Source organism: Haliotis rubra, unplaced genomic scaffold, assembly GCF_003918875.1.
Source record: "Haliotis rubra isolate DU_JTF1 unplaced genomic scaffold, ASM391887v1 Scf1447, whole genome shotgun sequence".
Taxonomy (NCBI): domain Eukaryota; kingdom Metazoa; phylum Mollusca; class Gastropoda; order Lepetellida; family Haliotidae; genus Haliotis; species Haliotis rubra.
Window position 1 is genome coordinate 96,264 of NW_025765389.1, and position 24,101 is coordinate 120,364.

At 42.2% G+C, this 24,101-nt stretch overlaps 1 protein-coding gene across 2 annotated transcripts in view; it reads left to right on the forward strand.

The window, feature by feature from the left end:
* Window positions 1-24,101, forward strand: part of LOC124269406 (b(0,+)-type amino acid transporter 1-like) — a 65,738-nt gene that overhangs the window by 40,048 nt on the left and 1,589 nt on the right. The gene's annotated exons all lie outside the window — the stretch shown is intronic.

Here is a 24,101-nt window from a genome sequence, read left to right on the forward strand (position 1 = left end):
CTGCTACTCAAGATTTTGAACATATTCTGTAATGAACAAAATGTTTCTTTTGCAATATTGCTTATCGTTTATTAAGAGTGTTATCTTATACAGTGAACACTGTTATTTTCATCAGTGAACATAATGTAATCTATTTAGATATAGATATTTCAAGATTGCTTGTATGCTCGTCAATAGTGAGCTATCTGGACCATAAAGTCACAGGTTGGAGGCTAAGTCAAGTTTAAAAGGACAAGTCGATATATAAGGAGTATTAATCAAGTATGGGTTTAAGTGTACAATATAATATTTTTGGCATACAATTTGAATGTAAGCTTTTTGGAGTGCATGGAAATGTTTTAAATCCCTAAAGTATTTTTACGAAACGCGGGTTCACATAATGTCATTCTAACAAAAAAATCCTACGGCATATTCTTGTATCACAATATCAACATAAGATGTGGAATTACAAAGAGCGAACATGTTGGCTTTTATCAATATTTGGCGGACCGTTGGACCTTATCAAAAGGAGTTGTTTTGTGTCTCGTTTGCATATTTATCACATTGTGAAAAGAAGCTTATTGGGTCGGTTTGTCGCATCAATAACACACTCGTTAATATACTAACGTATGACTCAGTCAGTACCTTTGTGGGTCCTTCACCTCCTCTATCAAGAAGTTCACATTGTTCCTTGAAAGATAAAAATTACATATGATTCTGTAAAATATGTTCAAATGCTGCCTAAGCAGACGTGATGATATATTTATCAGTATCAGTTTCTTGTCAGGAAAATAACTCATAACATTTCATGTACACACCAGAAGAGCTGAACTGGTGACCTTTTCTTTTCATTTTCTGTTTGCGTTTTGAGTTTGAAAGCGTTCACTATGTATGTTCATATGAAGGTGGGATTCATTCTCGTTTTAGGAAAATTACTCAACATGAATTGTTTGATACTAGGCATTTGTACGAAATCGACAGAAAAGTTATGGACAACAAATTTTCTTATGTACTGTTGTAGCGACTTTTCGGTATTGATCCTTATTCGGTTATCATTGTAGTGATTAATACATGGCAGTGATAGACACCAGTAACTTCCATACAAGGAAGCGATTGACATGAGTGAAATAACAATAACAGCAGGCATCTCTGCAAGGATGGCACTTCTTTAGTCTTTTATGATGCGATATTTCGGTGCAGAGACTGCACGGTTGTCAAGCAAGAGTGACAATGAACCTTACTGCATCAAAAGGTGGCTTCCTTTGTTGCCATGGCGGATTTGATAGCAGAAGAGAAAAGAAAGGTGGTTCCAGATTATTTTGAAAGGGGTGTGACTAATGCAAAAGAGTTAGCAGGTAGACATGACATTCCTCTGTCTACAGTATACAGAACCTTGAAGAATATTCAGTCAGGAGTTGGGATTGAGCACAAGACAGTTCAGTACTACGGATCGCCAGTCAGATTATGAGTAGGGGAAAATTGAAAAGCATTCTGAATATCAGAAATGAGATAATTAATAGAGGAAGTCCTCATGTATTTAATGAAACCCTTAGACTTAGAATTACAATTACTGGGTGTAAAAGCGCGGAATTCCCTCACCATTGATGAAAGATGCACAAAAAGCAAGACGTTTAAATTGGTGTAGGGTGCACGAAAATCAAGACTGGGATAATGTTTTCTTTTCTAATGAAAAGTTATGCTTGGCTTTTTTCCGAACATCGTAAATGATCACCTCCTACCAACTGCCCGAACACTGTATGAACATAAATTAGATTTTTCAGCATGGTAACGACCCACAACACAGGCTATACAAAACAGTGGTTGCTGGACGAAAATGTTCAAGTTTTAGACCAGCTACAGCCGGGATCTTAACCGTATTGAGAATGTGTTTGGACTAATGAAGAATGACAGAATAAACCAAAATGGACTTAGAAATATTGAGGATATGAAGAAAGAAGTGGTCGAATATTGGGATATGCTGTTACATGATTTCCTACAAACTTTGATCGGTAGTTTATCTAGGCGCATTCGGTTATGTATTGCAGGGCAAGGAGGTGTCACAAAGTACTAAAAAGACGCTTGAACTGTAAGAGAATCATATCTCAACATATTTATTTACGTAAAACTTCAATAGTTTATATACATGTATTAGATATTGGCCGAAACAACTCTCAATACTTTGGAATACTATACCTTTTTGTGACATTACACACACAAGAGCAGGATGACTTGGTGTTGTTGTTTGACAGACACCCCTCACACACATACAAACCAGTTTCAGTTACGCCACACCCGAATATGAAATTTTGACCATCACTTACCATCCTCCATATGCAAACATGATCGAGTAGTACGATAGGGCGATATTTGAAACCACAGTCACAGAACCATCAAACCCAGTTGGTAGCTCAGATAACGTCCCTGCAAAAAAAAGACATACCTTATAGAAGGTGGTGGTGGAATTGGGTTTACCGTCGTGCTTGAGAATATTTCGCTCATATGACGACGTGCATGCGTGTGTATGTGTATGTGCGGCTGCTTGTACTAGCCCAGACTTAAGCTGGTTTTATAGTGCTAGCCCACTGAGATACCATGCCGCAGTGAAGCATGAATACCCCACTCAGACACATTATACTGACTCCGAGCCGACCAGTCCTTGTTGTACCCATTAATGCCAAGCGCCAGGCAGGGACCAACAAGTACCGTATTTTAACGTCTTTTGGTATGACGCGGCCGGGGATCGAACCCGCGACCTTCAGCACTCCGGGCGGACGCTCTAACCACTACATACCTTATAGAGGGACTACTAAATATAGATATTAAAGTTCTACATATTAAGTTTCATGTGCATTTAACTGTGTTACAACTATTGAATCGTCGTCATAACTTCAAGAGTTTATATACACCCAGCTCTGTTTTTACGAAATTTCGTATTTTTACGTCGCTTCGATAATTTTTCAATGTTTCAAATTGTTTTCTCAAAATTTCGGTAATCAAAAAAGGATGTTTTCTAGTTAACTTAACGTTATACTGGAAACTTTGAAAAATTCGAAAAAAATTAAAACATAATTCATTATCGTCAAGGAGCTCTAAGATGTTTTATGGCAAATTGTTCATCAAGCATTATTTTTTTTACTGAAATGATTTCCTCTTAAAATTTTGACATTGTATGAAACATTTGTCTACAAGAAGTCCAACGGTTTAGAGAAAATCAGTTAACCGTCGGAAATCTAATGTGTGGGTTCGCTGAGAATATGTATTCAGATTCGTCTGTACCATCCCGTGTTCGCCGCCCTCCCCACAGTTGTAACCTGAATCACATCAGGCCTTCTTCCTACATCCAGTTGATATGTCGGGGCAGTGGGGTAGCCTAGTGGTTAAAGCGTTCGCTCGTCACGCCGAAGGCCCGGGTTCGATTCCACACATGGGTACAATATGTGAAGCCCATTTCTGGTGTCCCCCGCTGTGATGTTGCTGGAATATTGCTAAAATCGGCGTAAAACCATACTCACTCACTCCCAGTTGATATGTCGGGAATACTGTTCAAATCGGTGTTGAACCTCACTCACTCCACTTCTGCTGTCTGTATCTACCCTCGATCTTACCTTGTCCAATTTTGACCAGACCTCCAATGATGATCACAAGTAGAGCTACCAATTTGGCTGCAGTGAAGAAGACCTGTATCCGTGCCGACAACCTCACGCTGTAGGAGGTGGTGAACGCCAGGACAACTGGACAACAGAAGTGAAGTTAATGTACTGGTGTATACGGGCATTTGGCCTCAGATTGTGCACTTTCATAGCTTGGACACTCTCATAGTACATGCTCCATACTCTGATTATAAAGCTATCATCAGATCTTATATCCGTGATCTGATGCAGAAGAAGTAGTACACCCAAATAGGTATCAATACGTTACATCACATTAAACCAACTATCGGTTACACCTACTTGGGTTGTCAATCCAGATTTGAGGAGGTCATCTTGCGACGCTGTCGCATTGGCCATACAAGATATACACATGAATACTTATTAAACGGTGAGGATCCTCCGTTTTGTATCCCTTGTGATGAGAGAATCACGGTGAAACATGTCCTGCTTGACTGTATTGATTTTTCCATCACAAGGGATAAGTATTTCAATGTAAAAACTGTTAAGGATCTTTTTTAGTACTGTTAATTTTCATTTAATTATTGAGTTTTTAAAAGAAATAAAATTGTTGCATAAATTGTGATATGTTTTGTAAATAGATAAATATTTTATAATTGGTAGACTAAGTTTAGATTATCAACTTGGATTGTTCAGGGCTGTATCCTCAAAGGGGGTTAAAGTACTGTAACCTGATTGTCCTCCTGAGAGGGAACGGAAGTCCCAAAACGTTCAAAGTAAATTTATACTTACTACTTTTTTAACCGCAGTATATACCCTAGTATGGTGAACTACCTTCAGTTGTTATGTAGCAATATATAGCCTGTTTATATTGTATTGTCTTCTGTAATTAAGCTGTTTTAGATTTACATACTAATTATATATTCATACCTGTGATATTCTAGTTGGTTTTACTGTCTTCGCTGACAGTTTTCTTTAATAATTTACCTTTATGTATTCTGGAATTCATGGTGCACTTTTGGGAAAATGTCATTCTGGATCTGTGTAGTACAGACACACTCGGGCTTACAGGGGTACAGGTTATGCCTTTCCTTGGTCGGGCTTGTAATTACAGAAGCACTCGGACTTACAGAGGTACAGGTTATGACTTTCCTTGGTCGGGCTTGTAATTACAGAAGTACTCGGACTTACAGGGGTACAGGTTATGACTTTCCTTGGTCGGGCTTGCAATTACAGAAGCACTCGGACTTACAGAGGTACAGGTTATGACTTTCCTTGGTCGGGCTTGCAATTACAGAAACACTCGGACTTACAGAGGTACAGGTTATGACTTTCCTTGGTCGGGCTTGCAATTACAGAAACACTCGGACTTACAGGGGTACAGGTTATGACTTTCCTTGGTCGGGCTTGCAATTACAGAAGCACTCGGACTTACAGAGGTACAGGTTATGACTTTCCTTGGTTGGGCTTGCAATTACAGAAACACTCGGACTTACAGAGGTACAGGTTATGACTTTCCTTGGTCGGGCTTGCAATTACAGAAGCACTCGGACTTACAGAGGTACAGGTTATGACTTTCCTTGGTCGGGCTTGCAATTACAGAAACACTCGGACTTACATAGGTACAGGTTATGACTTTCCTTGGTCGGGCTTGCAATTACAGAAGTACTCGGACTTACAGGGGTACAGGTTATGACTTTCCTTGGTCGGGCTTGCAATTACAGAAACACTCGGACTTACAGAGGTACAGGTTATGACTTTCCTTGGTCGGGCTTGTAATTACAGAAGCACTCGGACTTACAGAGGTACAGGTTATGACTTTCCTTGGTCGGGCTTGCAATTACAGAAGTACTCGGACTTACAGAGGTACAGGTTATGACTTTCCTTGGTCGGGCTTGCAATTACAGAAGTACTCGGACTTACAGGGGTACAGGTTATGACTTTCCTTGGTCGGGCTTGCAATTACAGAAACACTCGGACTTACAGAGGTACAGGTTATGACTTTCCTTGGTCGGGCTTGCAATTACAGAAGCACTCGGACTTACAGAGGTACAGGTTATGACTTTCCTTGGTCGGGCTTGTACTTACAGAAGTACTCGGACTTACAGAGGTACAGGTTATGACTTTCCTTGGTCGGGCTTGCAATTACAGAAGTACTCGGACTTACAGAGGTACAGGTTATGACTTTCCTTGGTCGGGCTTGAAACAATTACAGGAAACACTCGGACTTACAGAGGTACAGGTTATGACTTTCCTTGGTCGGGCTTGTAATTACAAAAGCACTCGGACTTACAGAGGTACAGGTTATGACTTTGCTTGGTCGGGCTTGCAATTACAGAAGTACTCGGACTTACAGAGGTACAGGTTATGACTTTCCTTGGTCGGGCTTGTAATTACAGAAGCACTCGGACTTACAGGGGTACAGGTTATGACTTTCCTTGGTCGGGCTTGCAATTACAGAAGTACTCGGACTTACAGAGGTACAGGTTATGACTTTCCTTGGTCGGGCTTGCAATTACAGAAGTACTCGGACTTACAGAGGTACAGGTTATGACTTTCCTTGGTCGGGCTTGCAATTACAGAAACACTCGGAATTACAGAGGTACAGGTTATGACTTTCCTTGGTCGGGCTTGCAATTACAGAAGCACTCGGACTTACAGAGGTACAGGTTATGACTTTCCTTGGTCGGGCTTTGTAACTTACAGAAGTACTCGGACTTACAGAGGTACAGGTTATGACTTTCCTTGGTCGGGCTTGCAATTACAGAAGTACTCGGACTTACAGAGGTACAGGTTATGACTTTCCTTGGTCGGGCTTGTAATTACAGAAGCACTCGGACTTACAGAGGTACAGGTTATGACTTTCCTTGGTCGGGCTTGTAATTACAGAAGCACTCGGACTTACAGAGGTACAGGTTATGACTTTGCTTGGTCGGGCTTGCAATTACAGAAGTACTCGGACTTACAGAGGTACAGGTTATGACTTTCCTTGGTCGGGCTTGTAATTACAGAAGCACTCGGACTTACAGAGGTACAGGTTATGACTTTCCTTGGTCGGGCTTGCAATTACAGAAACACTCGGGCGTTTGTTGATAGATCAGTGTCAGCAACCAGGGAAGAGAAAAATCCAAAACCGTTTTGTAAGTCCCACCGAACCCTAACAAGTAGTCGTTGTCTGATTGGTTAAATCCGTTCAGACGTCTCGCGTTTGACTGGACGGTCATAGGTCGCTCAAAGGTTAGCTGACGCGACTTTCTACTAGGATTGTTAGACTCAGTATAGCAGTGTAACGAATAATACTGAGCCTAAGTTTACTTAGACTGAGAGTAACATGCTACGACTTTCCTTGGTCTGACTTCAATTACAGAAACACTCGGTTTTACAGATTAGCTACGTTTTTCAGAAAGACCTACCGATAATGCAACTGTGTACTTGATACTTTATAAGAGTTGATTAAAACAATTCTAGGAATGGTTGTCGTCTTACCAGCAGTCAAATACCTGTCTTGTAGAGAGGACATCGGCAGATCCATTTCCACACCTGGATACCTTTTGTATGCGTATTGTCTAATACCATGAGAACATGTTACTATGTCGTGTTTGTGATCTGTAGGTATGTTGAGGTAGGTCTCTTGATGTCCTTTGCTTAAAGCTATACGAATCTAGTGATCTTTTAGCTGGGAGTATGAAGATGCTGAATCGGATTTACTGTGGAAAAAAACAACTGTGGGCCGGGATTTGCCAAACAAATTGACCTACCAAGTACGCAAATCGCTATGAGTTTTTTGGGCGGTTCAGGAGATCCACACAGCTCCAGTAAAGTGGAGAAATACTCGGCGAACGTCAGACATTGCACAGCTCTGGACGCTGGGTTCCTGGCGATCTCGGTGGACCATACAAACATAAAGGCAGGGATAGGGCCGAATGTTTTCAGCAACACTGCATACTCCCCTCCCGATGTCCGTGTAATGGATGTTAACTCCGTGAAGGTAAGTGAACCTGAAAACTCACAAGAAAAGATTGAACAACATAAATTCTCTAAGTCTTTAGTGGTACCGCGTCTAGCGGATAACCCGTCTTCCTGGAGAGCGCAGGTTGATGGTTCGATTCCCCGTCGCGACATACCAAAAGATGTTAACAGATAGTGTGACCCTCCATGACATTCAGCATTGAGATGATAAAACAAGGAATTGTTTGTAGTCAGTAGAATGTGTTTGAGTGGGTTATGCTAACGTGCTGCGTGGTGTACCGTCATACAGGGCAATAAAGCTCTATGAGTTCGGCATACGTCCAGGGTAAACAAGCAGTAGGACATACTCGTACGAAGTGCCTGGGTGGTGGGGTATCCTAATGGTTAAAGCGTCCGTTCGTCACGCTGAAGACCCGGGTTCGATTCCCCACATGGGTAGAATGTGTGATGTCCATTTCGGGAGTCCCCCGTCGTGATAGAGCAGGTATATTGCCAAACGCTGCGTAAGACCATACTCACTCACTAACTGGGTTAAACCCCGTTTCACGTCACATTCTTGCTTTTGGTGAGGTTAAAGTGTGAACTCTTATTAAACCTCATTTTTTCATAAAAATGCTTCAAATACAAAGAATCAAGATATAAGCAAATGTGGAATTTAGTACTTGATACGTTATTCAACATGAAACATTTAGTCCTATGTTCAACATTAGAGAGCACTTGGTTTATGGAGATCCATGGATGTTGGCATATACACCTGAATAATTTCTATATGCACGACTCTACGATGGTATTATTTAGCACACCGAACGTTATACTTACCGAGTAGAGAGAGGAGAGCTCCGCTAGACCACACAACCATGCACAGACCAACAGAACCCGTGTTCCTCAAGACTCCTTGAGGTGTGATGAAGATACCGGAACCTACGAAATATTTAAACTTTATACTTTTATAATAACCCAATACATAATCACGTGCTGATTTCCTCTTCCCCACCTCCTATTGACCATACTGATAATTCAGAATCTCTTCCCGTCCTTATTGTCCTCCCTTCCCTATTAATTACCATACCACGATCGACAACCTTTTGTTTATTTTCCTCCCTTCCATTTACCCACCTTCCATATTATTACTCAATTCTTCGCCTTCCCTTCCCCAATCTCTCCATTACATTCTCTATCGCATCCTGTTCCCCATCACTTTCTTTCCAAACTATTCCTTCCCTTCCCTTCACATCACATCGAATTCATATCGCATCCCATCTGGTCACTTCCCTTCTTTGCCCTTCCCCACTAATGACAATCCCAACAATCGATCATGGCAATTCCTTCCAATCCCTTCCCATGCCCCATCTCTATCCGTTCTTTTCGAAACCCTTCCGCTCCGTTCCTCTCATCACATTTTCTATCGCATCGCATCCAATTCCTTTCCTGTCCATCCCTTCACAATCGTTCCGAAATCCTTTCCCTTTCGAACCCCACCCTTGATAATGATTATCCATTCTCTTCAAATGACAATCAACCAGAAGTGATAATTCTTTACTTGAAATCAGCTGTAACATTTCCATTATCGATACCTGTTCCACCCAACTTACCTATGATGGATCCAACTACAAAGGATATCCCACTAAACAGGCCAATCTCCTTCTTCAGGGTCATCTTCGATGTGTCAGTTTCACCTTGAGGTTCAGTCTTCTCTGGAAAGACCTCGGGTGTCCGTTGTCGCACTTCCGTGTCTGATAGTGACACCTTGTCTGGGGTCGTTGAATCTGTAAGCAGTGTTTTTCATTTCTGTATCAGTGCTACTTATGTTTAACTGTGGATTCATATATACACAGAGAAATTTGTTAAGCACCCCCTGATATATCTCACGATTGAATGAGCCCCGATCTTAACCCTATCTGGGACATGATTGGTCGTCGTGTGCAACAAAGGGATCCTCCTGTACAGTACCTGGCCCAGTTGGAAGCTGCTTTGCACGAGGAATGGCGTAGACTGCCCCTTCAGACGATCAGGAGGCTGAGAGGGGGTATGAGTAGGAGAGTGCTGGCTGTCATACAGTCACATTCAGGTTACACTCGGTATTGACCTTAAATCGTGTAAGACACTCAAAAGGACATTTTGAATGTTCACATTCACCAATAAATTTAACATTAAACATTCCAGTTCCATACTTGAACATACATGGTTCTGTATGAAAATCAGTGTTGTTGTTTTTAAAAATAAGCTATTATGATCACAAAATCAACATGGATTCCAATCATTTTGCCGTTTCTTACGAAACAAATGATCATATGGGTCAGAAAAACTCATGTTTTTTCACCACAGGAAGGTTTATGTACGTGTTGAAAACCTATCATTCCAAAAATACAAGGGGGTGCTTAATTAAAGTCTTTGTGTATACATTTCCATTAACATAATCTGAAGGAGTAGTGTTTAAAACTGCTTGTTTGTCGTCTAATATAATGGATCCCGGACTTGAAAATCCAGTGATTGACACCATGAGCACCGATCACCACAAATGGGATACGATGGCATGTTCCAGTCAACCTACCCAGTTTGATCGCCTGATCCGTTAGTCTTGTCTACCAGAAGGAGGTTATTGGAGACCCATTTTAAATCGGATCTCCAGGAGAGGTGTTTAAACTATCTGGCCAGCAGGAATGATCAATTACCACAAAGTTTCAGTATTATGTCGAAACAAAAAGCGACACAGGTCGTAGTCATCTCACACTTTTGTGAAATCCTTGATCACATCCATTGCGCTGTGACGAATTGAAAACGACAGATCATTTGCATTACAAAGGGAATGACCTCCAAACCCAATTGACCATTCTTAAAGCTTCCAGACAACGTTTGCTCCAATATGAAATAAGACCCAGCTGGCTGATATAAACGGAGGCAATAAAACTTGTTCATCATTACCTAGCCTGGCCGATAGCTTTTTAACATGGTGCTATAGACGATGTAAGCACTATTTTGGGACATATCGATATTTTGCTTTGCATTTGTCATCATGAAGGGGATCGACATATCCCGCTTCCTTTGGATTTCCATTTTATTTTAAAAGTATGGATCATTTGAACTCTATTCATATATTGAACACCCCTCATTATTGTTACGGTACTTTAATAATCCGTACACCCCACAACTTCACGCACGCGCGCGCGCGCACGCACGCACACACACACACACACACACTATGCCATTACTGAAAAAGCATTGTCTTCAAAACTAATAACATTCGATCTACATATGTCCTTTATCATATATAAGATCTGCACGCACACACACACACACACACACACTATGCCATTACTGAAAAAGCATTGTCTTCAAAACTAATAACATTCGATCTACATATGTCCTTTATCATATATAAGATCTGCAAAGGCTCCATTGTACTACATTAATACCATTGATGATTTAACACCTATACTCTGTGTAAACGACACATACATATGCAGACACAGAGACATACGCACGTATGCACGCACGCTATGGGTTGACACACATAAATCTGAAATTGTTTCTTTTTTCTGTACATGCAACTATCGTATGATATAAGCACTGCCATGAGGCTGAGAAACAAATACAATGTATTTACTTTCTTGTAAATTGTGTATCTGTGTTATCGGTACAGCATATGAGTAACCTGTTCTTGAACACATAATGTCATCACTGACTTTCAAAAGCCATTCATATACTTTTCTAGGCTATGTTATCTTCTACTCCCAACTGAATCTGTCTGGAAAGGTAATCCGCCCTGGTATTCTCTGGTGTTTTACATGTGTATGGGGTTTTTTTTAAAATGGCATGATTGTACATGTTTGTCATGATCGACAGAAAAAAAGTTTGCATTAAAGAAGAGCTGCTCTCAAACAAACACGGCTACCTGATACATATATATATATATTTACTTAAAGGAAACATTCGTATAACGCTCGCGTGTTAGTGACAACGTTGGACAAGCAATACATTATTGAAAGGCCTGTGACGGTAAGGAGTTATCAAGCACTTAATAAAAAGGGGTCCATTAAAGACTGTTGGCTCTGAAGCTGTGTAAATCTTGCTGAAGGTGTTCTGAAGATACCACTTACTTTGGAACAAATCACTTAAACGAAACATAAAATCTCACCTTATAAGAGGAGTATTTTCGTTTTAATGTTAATCTTACAAGGTTTAAGTTATTTAACCGGACGAGGGACAAAACTGAAGTTCGATAAAGGTTCGCATTCCAGTGAGTGAAGTCAATTTTGATTGGTAGGTTTGTTGTTTAACGCCGCACTATTCCAGTCATATGGCGGGTGTCTGTGAATAACCGAGTCTGGACAAAACAATCCAGTGATCAACAGCATGAGCATCGATCTACGCAGGTGGAATACGATGACATGTGTCAACCAAGTCAGCAAGCCTGACCACCCGATCCAGTTAGTCGCCTGTTACGACAAACATGGGTTACCCGGATCTCCACGGGTCCGTACTTAAAGAAATCTACAAACCCTCGTAGTAGTAATCTTCCAGAAAGCGAGGCGTCCAGATTCACGAGGTCCAGATTCACTTTCAGGTAACTGTATCCATTCTAACCGGCATATTCACGGGTGAGTCAATTTTGGAGGTTCAGTGTCTAAAGAAGTTATTATTATTTCCGCAGTGCATCGGTATGATAATAATCACCTGAGAGAGACTGCATGTGTTTGAGAGATCTTTTGTGCAAAGGATAAGTAGGTTGGTTCTCTAGTTTGGGAGATGAACTTGTAAGTACTGCTTTTAAATACATAGATGTGTCAAGTGTGCATGAGAGAATATATTATAACTAGGTCGTTTGGCTGTTACATCTCACCAGATTGCCTGAAAAGTGTTATAAAAAATTCCAAATCTAATACAGCTCCAGGGCCTGATAGCATTCGAAACCGGTATTGGAAACTGTTCCCCTGTGTCCAAACACCATTACGTCACTGTTTCAGCTCTCTCTTCGGAGGTCGCACAATACTCCCTCCCAAAGGAGACTTCCGCGCTACCACGTGTTTGAATACACAATACAAAATCTTCACAGGGTGTTTCACAAGTATCGTGTCATCGTACACGATTTTGGAAGAGGCTAAAACATATCACCGCAAAACACACACACACACACACACACACACACACACACACACACACACACACACACACACACACACACACACACACACACACACACACACACACAAACACAGAGCAAAAGCAAAAAGAAAGCATACGACTCTTTCCCCTCACAAATGGATTCTGAAGTCTCTTCATAGTATTGACCTGCTTCAGCGACTACTTGATTTACTCAATTTATTCATGAGTTGCTGGTCGACTCAACTTGAGATGTACTCGCAAGGGCAGGTACAGACATCGGAATCTATTCCAATCAGAAACGGAATTTTCCAAGGGGACTCCTTCAGTCCTTTGCTTTTGCGTTTGTCTTTAACTCCTTTGAGCTTTCTGCTCAATGGGGAGGAGGGTTACCATTCCGGACCTCCGCTTACTCATCTCCGTTACATGGATGACATCGAGCTCCTTGCCAAAGAAGATACCAATTTGAAACAACAGGTTCCCCTTGTCGAGTCCTTTTATAATGATATTGGCATGGCATTTGGACTCGTCAAATGTAATACTCTTCATTTGAAACGTGGCAAGGTAGTTAATGGTGGATCGGTCAAGTTACAAGAGGGAGAAGTTAATGAGCATCTTGTGGAAGATCAGGCCTACACCTATCTTGGAATGCAAGTTCGAGACAAGCTCCAGAATGCCCAGATTCAAGACAAACTTCGGGCCGAGTACAAATCTGGAGCTCAGAGTTAAATGCTCGAAACAAGGTCAAAGCCACCAATACTTTGGCTGTGCCAGTCCTTTCCTATTCCTTTGAAGTAGTTGATTGGACCAAACAAGACATCCAGAACCTTGACCGCCTCACCAGAAGGATCATGTCTGATAACTGAGCCCACCACCCTCCCTCCTCTCTTAATCGTTTATATATGCCAATCAATTCTGGAGGTCGGGGTTTGATTAATGCGGAGGCTCTTCATGATCGAATTTTATTGTGTACTTTTACACATATTTATCGGATGATCCTCTGGTGATGCATGTGAAGACTCATGATGAAAGCAAGGTATTCCACAGCTATCTTAAGCGTGCCAAGGTTGTTGGATAAAATCTGAAATTTGGGGTTTATTTTGTTTATGGCGATGTACTGCTGGACGGTACAGTGATGGGTACAGTGATCGGTAATGCAGAAGGCTGCAGCGTTGGGTAGTCTACATATTCTTCGGAAAGTTCTTGGTGGGTTCGACTAGGCAGCGTTTCCTGGTAGAAGTCCCATTCGCTGTCTGGGCTGAGTGTAGAGGGGGCAAGGGCCCTGAGCTGATGATGAGCCTTACAGCCTGACTCTGCCATGCCAGGATCACCCGAGCCCTCTCTGCTGCATATTATCTAAGACTTTAATCGGTCAAACATATTAATATTATCAACAGCTCTTACATAACTCAGTCCAAATATTACAGTATATGATATTTTCCTTGGGCTATATTAAATACATTGTTATGTAAACGTCCACTTTTAATCGAAATGATGATCTTGATAAGTCGTCTGTTAGCAACAGAAGTTAGCAACACTTCTGTTAGGTATCAAATGCTGAATCTACTGTTAAAGCAGCACTTAACAAATCTGTTACCTTAAAGTGATTATAAACCTGTCACTAGAACTTGCATCTGGGATACCCAAGTAGGTATCAATTACTTACAGGCAATAAAACCCACTATTGGTTACACCTTCTTGGGATATCAGTTGAGGTTTGGAGAGGTCGTTTTAAGACGACGACGTAATAGCCATAGCCGATATACTCATGAACATTTTTGAAAAGGCAAGGATCCTCCATCACTTGCATCCCTTGTAATTAAAGAGTCACACATGTCCTGCTTGACTATATTGCTTTTTCAATCACAAGGGATCAGTATTTCAAATCGTCATCTATGAAGGATCTGTTTAATACTTTGGGTATTGTGTTTTTAAATTGAATTAATTGATAAATTTTAATGTAATTGTGATGAACTGAGTATGTCTGTTTATGTCATTCAAGGTCCTTTCAATATCTACCAGGTTTTTAATCGTAGTATGTTTGTTATTTCAGGTCATGGCTAAATCTGAGTACAATCTTCAACAGCTAAAACCATCCAGGGTCCCTGCTTCCAGCATGGACGTACTGTCCCCATCATCCGTTGTGTGGTGCTCTACCTTCAGTTGTATAGTCCATATTTATATTGTCTTGTCTTAAATAGTGATATCATTACATGCTAGTTTTAAGGGTGTATCTGTGATATTGTAGTTGTTTTACTGTCCTATATTGATAGCGAGATCTCACCAAACCCCACCACAGAGTGTCTTGGAGGCACCCCAGATCCAAACACTGGCACCAACTGGATTTCGTCATCACCAGGAGACCCATGCTCAACCACGTGCTTGTCACTCACACTTACCATAGTGCCGACTGTGACACTGATCACTCCCTTGTCAGCAGCAAGGTGTGCCTCTGCCCCAGACGAATCAATCGATCCAAGCAAAGGGCCGCCCTCGCATCGACCAAGCCAGAACACTGCTGATGCCAGAACTGCGTGAATGTTTAGCTCAAACTATCGATGAGGCACTAAAGGACCGCCCTACAGAGAGTGCTACGGTGTGATGGGAGTTCATCCGCGACGCCATGTACAAGACTGCCTCCGACACCTTCGGGAGGAGAGCAGGGAAGAGCGAGGACTGGTTCGAGGCCGAGATCGAGGAGATGGAGCCTGCCATCACCGCCAAGCATGCCAAAAGACAGCCCTCCGAGTCAACACTAGCTGCCTTTAGGGAAGCCCACAACAATGCCAAGAAGATCGCCCGCAACAACGCCAAGAAGATCGCCCGCAACAACGCCAAGAAGATCGCCCGCAACAACGCCAAGAAGATCGCCCGCAACAACGCCAAGAAGATCGCCCGCAACACGCCAAGAAGATCGCCCGCAACAACGCCAAGAAGATCACCCACAACAACGCCGAGAGGATCGCCCGCAACAACGCCAAGAAGATCGCCTGCAACAACGCCAAGAAGATCGTCCGCAACAACGCCAAGAAGATCGTCCGCAACAACGCCAAGAAGATCGCCCGCAAGTGCACCAGTGACTACTGGCTGAAGCTATGCAGTGACATCCAGTCCTCTGCGGACTGTGGAAACATCTGTACCATGTACGAGGCATGAAGAAAGCATTTGACCCCAGCGCCATCAAGACCACTCCCCTTAAATCCACCTCCGGTAACATCATCAGGGACCATGGCAAGCAGATGGAGAGATGGGCCAAGCATTACCAGGAGCTGTTCTCGCAAGAAAATGTCGTCACCGACACAGCCATTGAGAACACCACTCCTTTGCCCACCATGGAGTAGCTCGACACCCCACCCACCATCGAGGAGCTCAGGAAGGCCATCGACTCTTTCTCCTGCGGAAAAGCACCAGGCAGGGTCCGAATTCCACCAGAGATTGTGAAGGCAGGAAAAGAGAGTTCCCTCCTCCCTGGGAGAAGTCCACAACCTCCTGCTCCAATGTTGGGAAGAGGGCACAATACCCCAGGATATGCGGGACGCGAAGATTGTCACACTCTACAAGAACAAGGTCGACTGAAGCGATTGTAACAACTATCGTGGGATCTCCCTTCTCAGCATCGTGGTGAAAACTTTCGCCCGAGTCATCCTCAACCGCATCCAGCTGCTGGCCGACTGAGTGTACTCTGAGTCGCAATGTGGGTTTCGAGCAAAACGGTCAACGATTGAGATGGTGTTCTCCCTCAGGTAGCTACAGGAGAAATGCTGTGAACAGAGACGCCCCTTGTTCCTTGCCTTCATCGATCTGACCAAGGCATTCGACGTGGTCAGTGGAACAGGCCTCTTTACCCTCCTACACAGGATTTGATGTCCCCCCAAGCTCATGAAGATAATCACTTCGTTCCATGAAGACATGGCAGACACAGTACAGTACGACGGATCATCCTCAGACCCCTTCCCAATCAAGAGTGGTGTGAAACAAGGGTGTGTCCTGGCCCCGACACTCTTCGGCGTGTTCTTATGTCTGCTCTTGTGTTATGCCTTCCGCGAGTCCGAAGACGGAATCTTCCTCCACAAGAGGACTGACGGAAACCTATTCAACCTCACCCGCTTCAGAGCAAAGACAAAGGTTCGCAGGGTCCTGATATGAGAGAGATGCTCTTTGCAGATGACGCCGCAATCAGTGCACACTACAAGGAGGCCCTCCAGCGACTCAACACCTGCTTCGCGGAGGCATGCACAGAGTTCGGCCTCACCATCAGCCTCAAGAAGACCAACATCATGGGCCAAGATGTCGGCACCACCCCTGCAATCAACATCGGCGACCACACCCTGGAGGTGGTGGATAATTTCACCTACCTCGGCTCCACCATCTCCAACAACCTATCCCTAGATGCCGAGCTCAATGTGAGGATAGGCAAAGCAGCGACTGCCATGGCCTGCCTAGCGAAGAGGGTGTGAGACAACACCATGCTGACACTCAACACAAAGATGAAAGTATACCAAGCTACGGCAGCGAAGTCTGGGCCTAGATTTACGAAGCTCTCTTAGCGCTAAGATATTCGTAAGTTTATGTATGTCGTAAGTTTATGTAAGTTTATGAGAGTAACACCAGGGCCTAGATTTTCGAAGCTCTCTTAGCGCTAAAATAGTCGTAAGTTTATGTATGGCACTTACGACTATCTTAGCGCTAAGAGAGCTTCGATAATCTAGGCCCTGGACTCTATACTCTCACCAAGAGCAAAGGCTGAACGTTTTCCACATGAGCTGCCTGAGGTGACTCTTGGGAATCAGCTGGCAGGACCGTGCCACAAACGCAATCGTCTATTCCTAGGCAGGCATACCAAGCATGTTCGCCATTCTCACCCAGAGACGCCTGCGCTGGCTTGACCACGTGTGCAGGATGGACGACGGTTACATTCCAAAGGACATTCTTTACGGCGGGCTTGCCACTGGAACGTGCTCCCCCACACTGTGCTACAAGGAAGCAGCGTCCGACCGCACAAGCTGGCGATCCACCGTCAAGGCTGGCATCCAGCTAGCTGAGGACAAGAGGGACACCCAGTGGGACGAGAAGAGTACCTGCAGGCGACAGAGGCTTCAGTCCTCCCCCGCCGCTCCCACCACAGAATACACCTGCAGGAAGTGTTAGCGGAGCTGCCGATCCCGCATTGAACTCTACAGCCACAGCCGGCGCTGCAACACGACCACGGAGTGACCTGAGTGCAGATTCACGAGACAGAAGAATGCCAACATATGATATTGACAGGTATTTACTTTTATACATGAGTACATGTACATAGCTTTCACGATATGACTAAAATACTACCTTTGGGACTTTTAAACTCACCCATTTATTGATATTTTCACTCCGAGTCTGAACCAGACAAACCTGTGATTGATATAAAGAGCGACGTCGTCTGGATACGACGGAACGCCATCGGTCAGGTCAACGGGTCTGACCACCTTGAGTTAATTGGGACGTGGCTTAGCCTGGAATCGCCTGGAATCGCTCCGACATCACCTCATATCACTCATGCTACAGTTTGTCAACAGAGACTCGCTTTGTCAACATCAACTTTAAAACCGTCCCAACAAGCTGATCATGCTGGAAGATATATGACGCTATTGGGGGTCAAGGCATATTATTCACCTCATATTATTCTTGTCAAGATCAAGGCTAAAGTTTGTCAACAGAGACTATGTCAACATCAACGTATAAACCGCCCTAACAAGACAGCTGGTTATGCTGGAAGATATATGAGGCTATTGGGAGTGGCGGCCAACAATATTGTCAGAGAACATGATAACTCCAGTAGATAGCAACCACTGGATGTACAAATGTATTTTATCTGGGTTATATTCAAAGGAAAGGATTTTACCCAGAAATGTCAAAATAAGGGTAATATAAAAATCACAAAGAAGTCCAACATCGACAAAAGAAACCAGCTGCATTACGTGGCATAAAATGTGTACAAAGACAAGAAAAATGCCGCCCCCCTTAAAAAGAAAAACATTTTATTCCATTTGACAATACATATATTTTCTAACGTTTGGTCCTAGTATTTTATCTTCCCAGGTCAGAAAAATATTGGTGACTATAAAATAACACCATTTCATGCATGTAAAGCACGTTTTATACTAAAGCTAAATATTGCCGATGTGAGGTCTCAATCACTCACTCACTAAAGCTATTGAAGATGGAAATGATACCTGACTTTTGCTCACAATATGTTGCACAAAGGGGATAATTCTATTGACATACAACTTCTTTTTTACAAATTTTAAAATGAATATACAAGATGCTAATCGTCACCAAGCATAAAATGTTACCTGGGTAAACTGTTTCCAACCATCCAAAATACTATTTCATTAAGGTAATGTTTGAAACTGAACACTATTGCTATATTTGAAAAGGATAAGGAGCTTTAGCTCATGTAGTGTAACCTGACTGAGTTTTCTTGCATACGTGACGGAAACAATATGATGGAGTCTTCATGGTTATAATGTCAATGTTAGACAGCCGGTTAGTGACCCGTACATGTGGAAATGACCAGGTCAAGACGAACACAAAGGAGAGAGATATCAGTCAACTGCCAACAAGCAGGCAGAAAGAAGGCATCCTAATGGACGACGGTTTAAATGCCGATATGTTGTATGCGTTCTCATGATTAAACTTTTTATCGACACTCAGTTATTTGAGACGTGATGCGTAATGTTTCAAATGTTGATTTTATCGTTATAAAATATAATACCAGCATAGTTTAAACAGACTATGTTTTATGCAACCCAACCCTTGTAAATCATACAACATCAACGACAGAGAATATCCAGTTTCAATTATTCCAAAAGATTCCATAACAGCAGTGCAAATTATGTGACGGAAACGAATGAAAATCAGTTGTGATGTCGGTTGCTCATATTAAACATACAGTTAGTGCTTTGAGGTTACATCAGGCTTAATTGTTTTAGTCTTGAAGAAACATACGTTTGAGCCATATATGGTTGGGGCATATAGGGTTACCCTCGGTGTCCGTCCGTCCGTCCGTACGAAACAGGGAATGTATTCTATCCACTTCTCTCCACCATAACCGCTCTGTGGAATTCAGTGAACTTATACATGGGCTTTCTTGGGACTCTAATGGTGTGCATCTCATATTTTTTTTTTTTTTTATTGGGTTTTTTTTTGTAAGTGTAGAGACATTTGAACTTAGGTACATTTTGCTGAATTTCTCTATGATGATAGTGTAATAGGGGATGAAGTCTAGCCACTTCTCCACAAAAACTGCTAAACAGAATTGAATGAACTTCTACATGTCTTTTGTAGGGACTCTAAAGGTGTGCATTTCATAATTGTTTATGCAATTTCTTAATTTTGTCACTTTTACAGATGTTTGAACTTAGTTGAATTTTGTTCTATTCATCCAGTTCGTCCCATACAACAGGGGATGTACTTTATCCACTTCTCCTCAAAAACCACTGCACAAAACTCATTTAGCTTACATATGTCTTTTATAGAGACTCTAAAGGTGTGCATCTCATATTTTGTTTTCGTATTTTATAAATTTTTTGTATGTTTAGAGAATTTTGAACTTAGATAATTTTCCTGAATTTCTCTCTGATGATAGTGAAATAGGGGATTAAGTCTATCCACTTCTCCACAAAAACTGCTCAACAGAATTGATTAAGCTTATACATGTGTTTCATTGAGACTCGAAAGGTGTGCATGTCATAGTTGCATAGATGTTTATTGAACTTGTTCGTGAATTTTGTTCAGTTATTGATCTTTATATGTCTTATGAATGTCAGTGGGGGCATCCGTGTCCCTGGACACAATTTTTTCTTGTTTCCTCTAACGTCAAAGGCACACCCTGGATTTCGGAAACATAATATCACCATCATGCGTGTCGTACATTAAACAGGGAACATGCAATTCAGAACCAATTGCCTGTTATGTTAGTCATTACATGAATAAAATACTAATTAAACAGTGTCTTCATTACCTCGACTCGGTTACTTACATGACGTCACACAAAACGTATCAACCCCGGGGTTCTACTTCGCCTAGGTACATTATGATAGACTATGGTTATGGTTTCAAGATAGACGTCTTATTCAGCCATGCAGGCACATAATGTCAAATAAAAAGCATGAGATGTTATTACATGTAACTTTCTGAAGGTTTTGACGTTTCTCGGACATCAGCGCGTCTTTTATATCCTGGCGTACGTCTCGTTATTACCATTAAGTCTATGTGAGACGTTTCTGTACGAAGGTTGTGTTTCCTTTACCGTATATCATTACCATAATTTACCATCTTAATGAAGGGAGAAAGCCCAAAGCGTTATGTCATAGGGATCTACACAAAGGAACATGTAAAAAAAATATTTTTGTTTGTCAACAATGCTTGTAGACCCAGGTTTTTCTGGCTTGTGATAAACGTCTTTATAACACCTGATAACACAAGCCCATGAACGTGCAGCTCGAGATGCCTTGTTGTTCAGTCACGACAGTGCTTGCACCAGTGCTACAGTTGAGATCGTATCTCTGTCGTGTGGATCTCAATGGATTAATCCATTCTTAACCAGTCGCCGTTACATTATGTGTTTCATGCCATCCACATCGACATGGTCACTGGGGTGTCCAAGAATTGTGCGTGTTCGTGCGTGCGTGCGTGCGTGCGTGCGCGTGCGCGTGTGCGGGTACGTGTACGTGTGCGTGCTACCGGTAACCTACACCACTGTAGATGATGTTCAAGGTATAATCTTCATAAAGATATGGGGAATGGTTTTGGACCGACATTGCATATGAACGTGTTTATTTATGACTTAATAAAATACAGAGGTGTTCAGAGGTATATTATTTGCACATCCTTCTGTTATTTTTCTATCTTATACTCTTATATATATATATGTGTGTGTGTGTGTGTGTGTGTCTCAAACACCAGGTCACTACATAGTCACTGAAAGACCTTTGTGACGTCGATTAAAACTGCCTCTTCATTAAACCATGTGTCAACATTCAACGCCTTGTCCTAAACAACGAATCTGCCCTTCGGCAACTGTCAACCTTTTTCTGCAACCTTCTAGAGGCTGATACACAAATGTGTACAAACATCAATGTAAAGCACAACATACGTATTTGCATTAACATTTAAAAATGTTAAAGTGGATCAAAGGTATGATTATAGCCATTTAGCACTTACTTACCCATGTCCGATTCCATAGTGACTGTGGAACAGCTACACACACGTATGTATTCCCTTGTATAGTCTTGTCTGAGTGTCACCCCTGCTTTGGCTGGAGACTGGGACGCTTGCTAGCAGCTCTTCTATGATCATGTTTACCTTATCTTAAATTGAGGCCAAACCATGTTTACAATGTAGGTATATTATATGTCAAAGAGATGAAGTTCCCAGTTGATGAAGTACGTGGCTGATCTACGGTTGTGAACCTAAGTGCATAATATCACCATCATGCGTGTCGTACAATAAACAAATTCAAAACGAAGCTGAAACCTACAATGTCGCGGTATGTGAAGGACAGTATCACTTATATGACCTGGCTATTGGACATGCCCTTTGTGTCCTTGGCAACCTCCCGTGAGTGCTGGTGAAGGTATTTGAAATATCATCTATTTAAACCCCCACGCTCTTCAACCCCCCGTGTGGACCCGGGGGTATATTTGGTCCACAGCACCCCATTGCTAGCCTTAGGCTGAATTGGGCAACCTGTTTGCCGTGTTTTGCGCCCCTGTGTCGGTGGAGGACGGGAGTCTGGTGGTTGAGGGCACTGATTCCAGGAACAGCGTTCCTTTGCCCAACACAACACTTCGCCCCTTACTTCACCTAGACGGTTGGTAGAATTGGCCCGGTTCTATCAATCGGCTGGTCATGCTAAGCCTTGTACATGTAAATTTTGCTGTACAAATTTTTGAAATTATTTTTAAAAAAATTTCATTTGTCTTGGCTTCATGATGATATATTTGTATTTTGATTGTATAACTCCAATTTAGTATTTTGTCTTGAGTCATATGTCCAGAAAGCAGTGGCTCATGGGCCAATCTAGGGGCGGTGGGGTAGCCTAGTGGTTAAAGCGTTGGCTCGTCACGCCGATGACCCGGGTTCGATTCCCCACATGGGCACAATGTGTTAAGCCCATTTCTGGTGTGCCCCGCCGTGATATTGCTGGAATATTGCTAAAAGCGGCGAAAACTAAACTCAGTCAGTCAGTCAGGCATGGGCCAATCTGGTGGAATTATTATTGATTATTAATCTGCTTGAGTATATCATCCGGGTATCCTTGGTGCTGCAAGCTAATTTTACTTTATGTATTAGGTCCCTGGTCCAGACTCGATTATTTACAGACCGCTGCCATATAGCTGGAATATTGCTGAGTGCGGCGTAAAACTAAACTCATTCACTCACTTGCGTTACATGTATGAAATGCTATTTTATTTATGTTTACTAACAATTTTCCCGTCAGGAATTATGCCGAAAATACTAATACCAACATTTGGAAATTATATCTGTTGTCATTTTGAAAACGCTGTTTTTTCTGTTTGGGCGTGTCCCTTTTCCCCTTGTCTTTGTAAACAAAGTCTGTCAATGTAAACAGATTTTTTTTGTTGCTTAACGCCGCAATATTCCAGCTATATGACGGCTTCCATTTAAACGACTGATTTCATATCGAAGTAATTAAAATGGTAGAACAAAAATAGGTGGTAGTACAACAGTCAATGGTATTACAGATACAATGACAATATGATATAGCAGTCATTATAGTATTGAAGACAGCCATGATAATAGTTGCAGCAGTGGTGAAGCTCATTCTGGTGTGGCCCGCCGAGATGTTGAAGGAATATTGGACATCCGGGTCTCCTTTATCATAATCTAACATGCATTCAATGTTACACAAACATGTTTTCTTTGTGCCCTCAAACGTAATGTCTCAAAGATCCAAAATCATTGTTCAGCTTTTCTTACTTTTTAAGAAAAATCCTATTCAATCTGAAAGAAATATTACCTATCCCTGTATCAGTTCTCCTCTGAAATCACGTCATTCTAATAATGTCTGATAAGCGTGTTGGGGTGTTATAATAGCAACTACGTTTTCACAGTCCACATATATACTCTCCCAAAAAAGAAACGCATATGGGAATTTCAACTGTATTTTTATTTTATTTTTAAACATCTTGTAGGCTTTATGAGTCAATGAAATATAGCGATATTGCACACTGGGAATGCAGACTTATCCGTCTTTGGCACCAACTTGAGGAAAGTCAGTTTGAGTGTCACATGGAGACGTGTGGTGGCGCTGAAGTCAATACCTCGTGTGACCACCGTGGGCATCCAGAACTGCACGGCATCGCCTCGGCATCGAACGAATAAGTCTCAGAATCTCGTGTTGTCCAATCGCAGCCCACTCTGCCTGTAGTGCCTGTGCGAGTT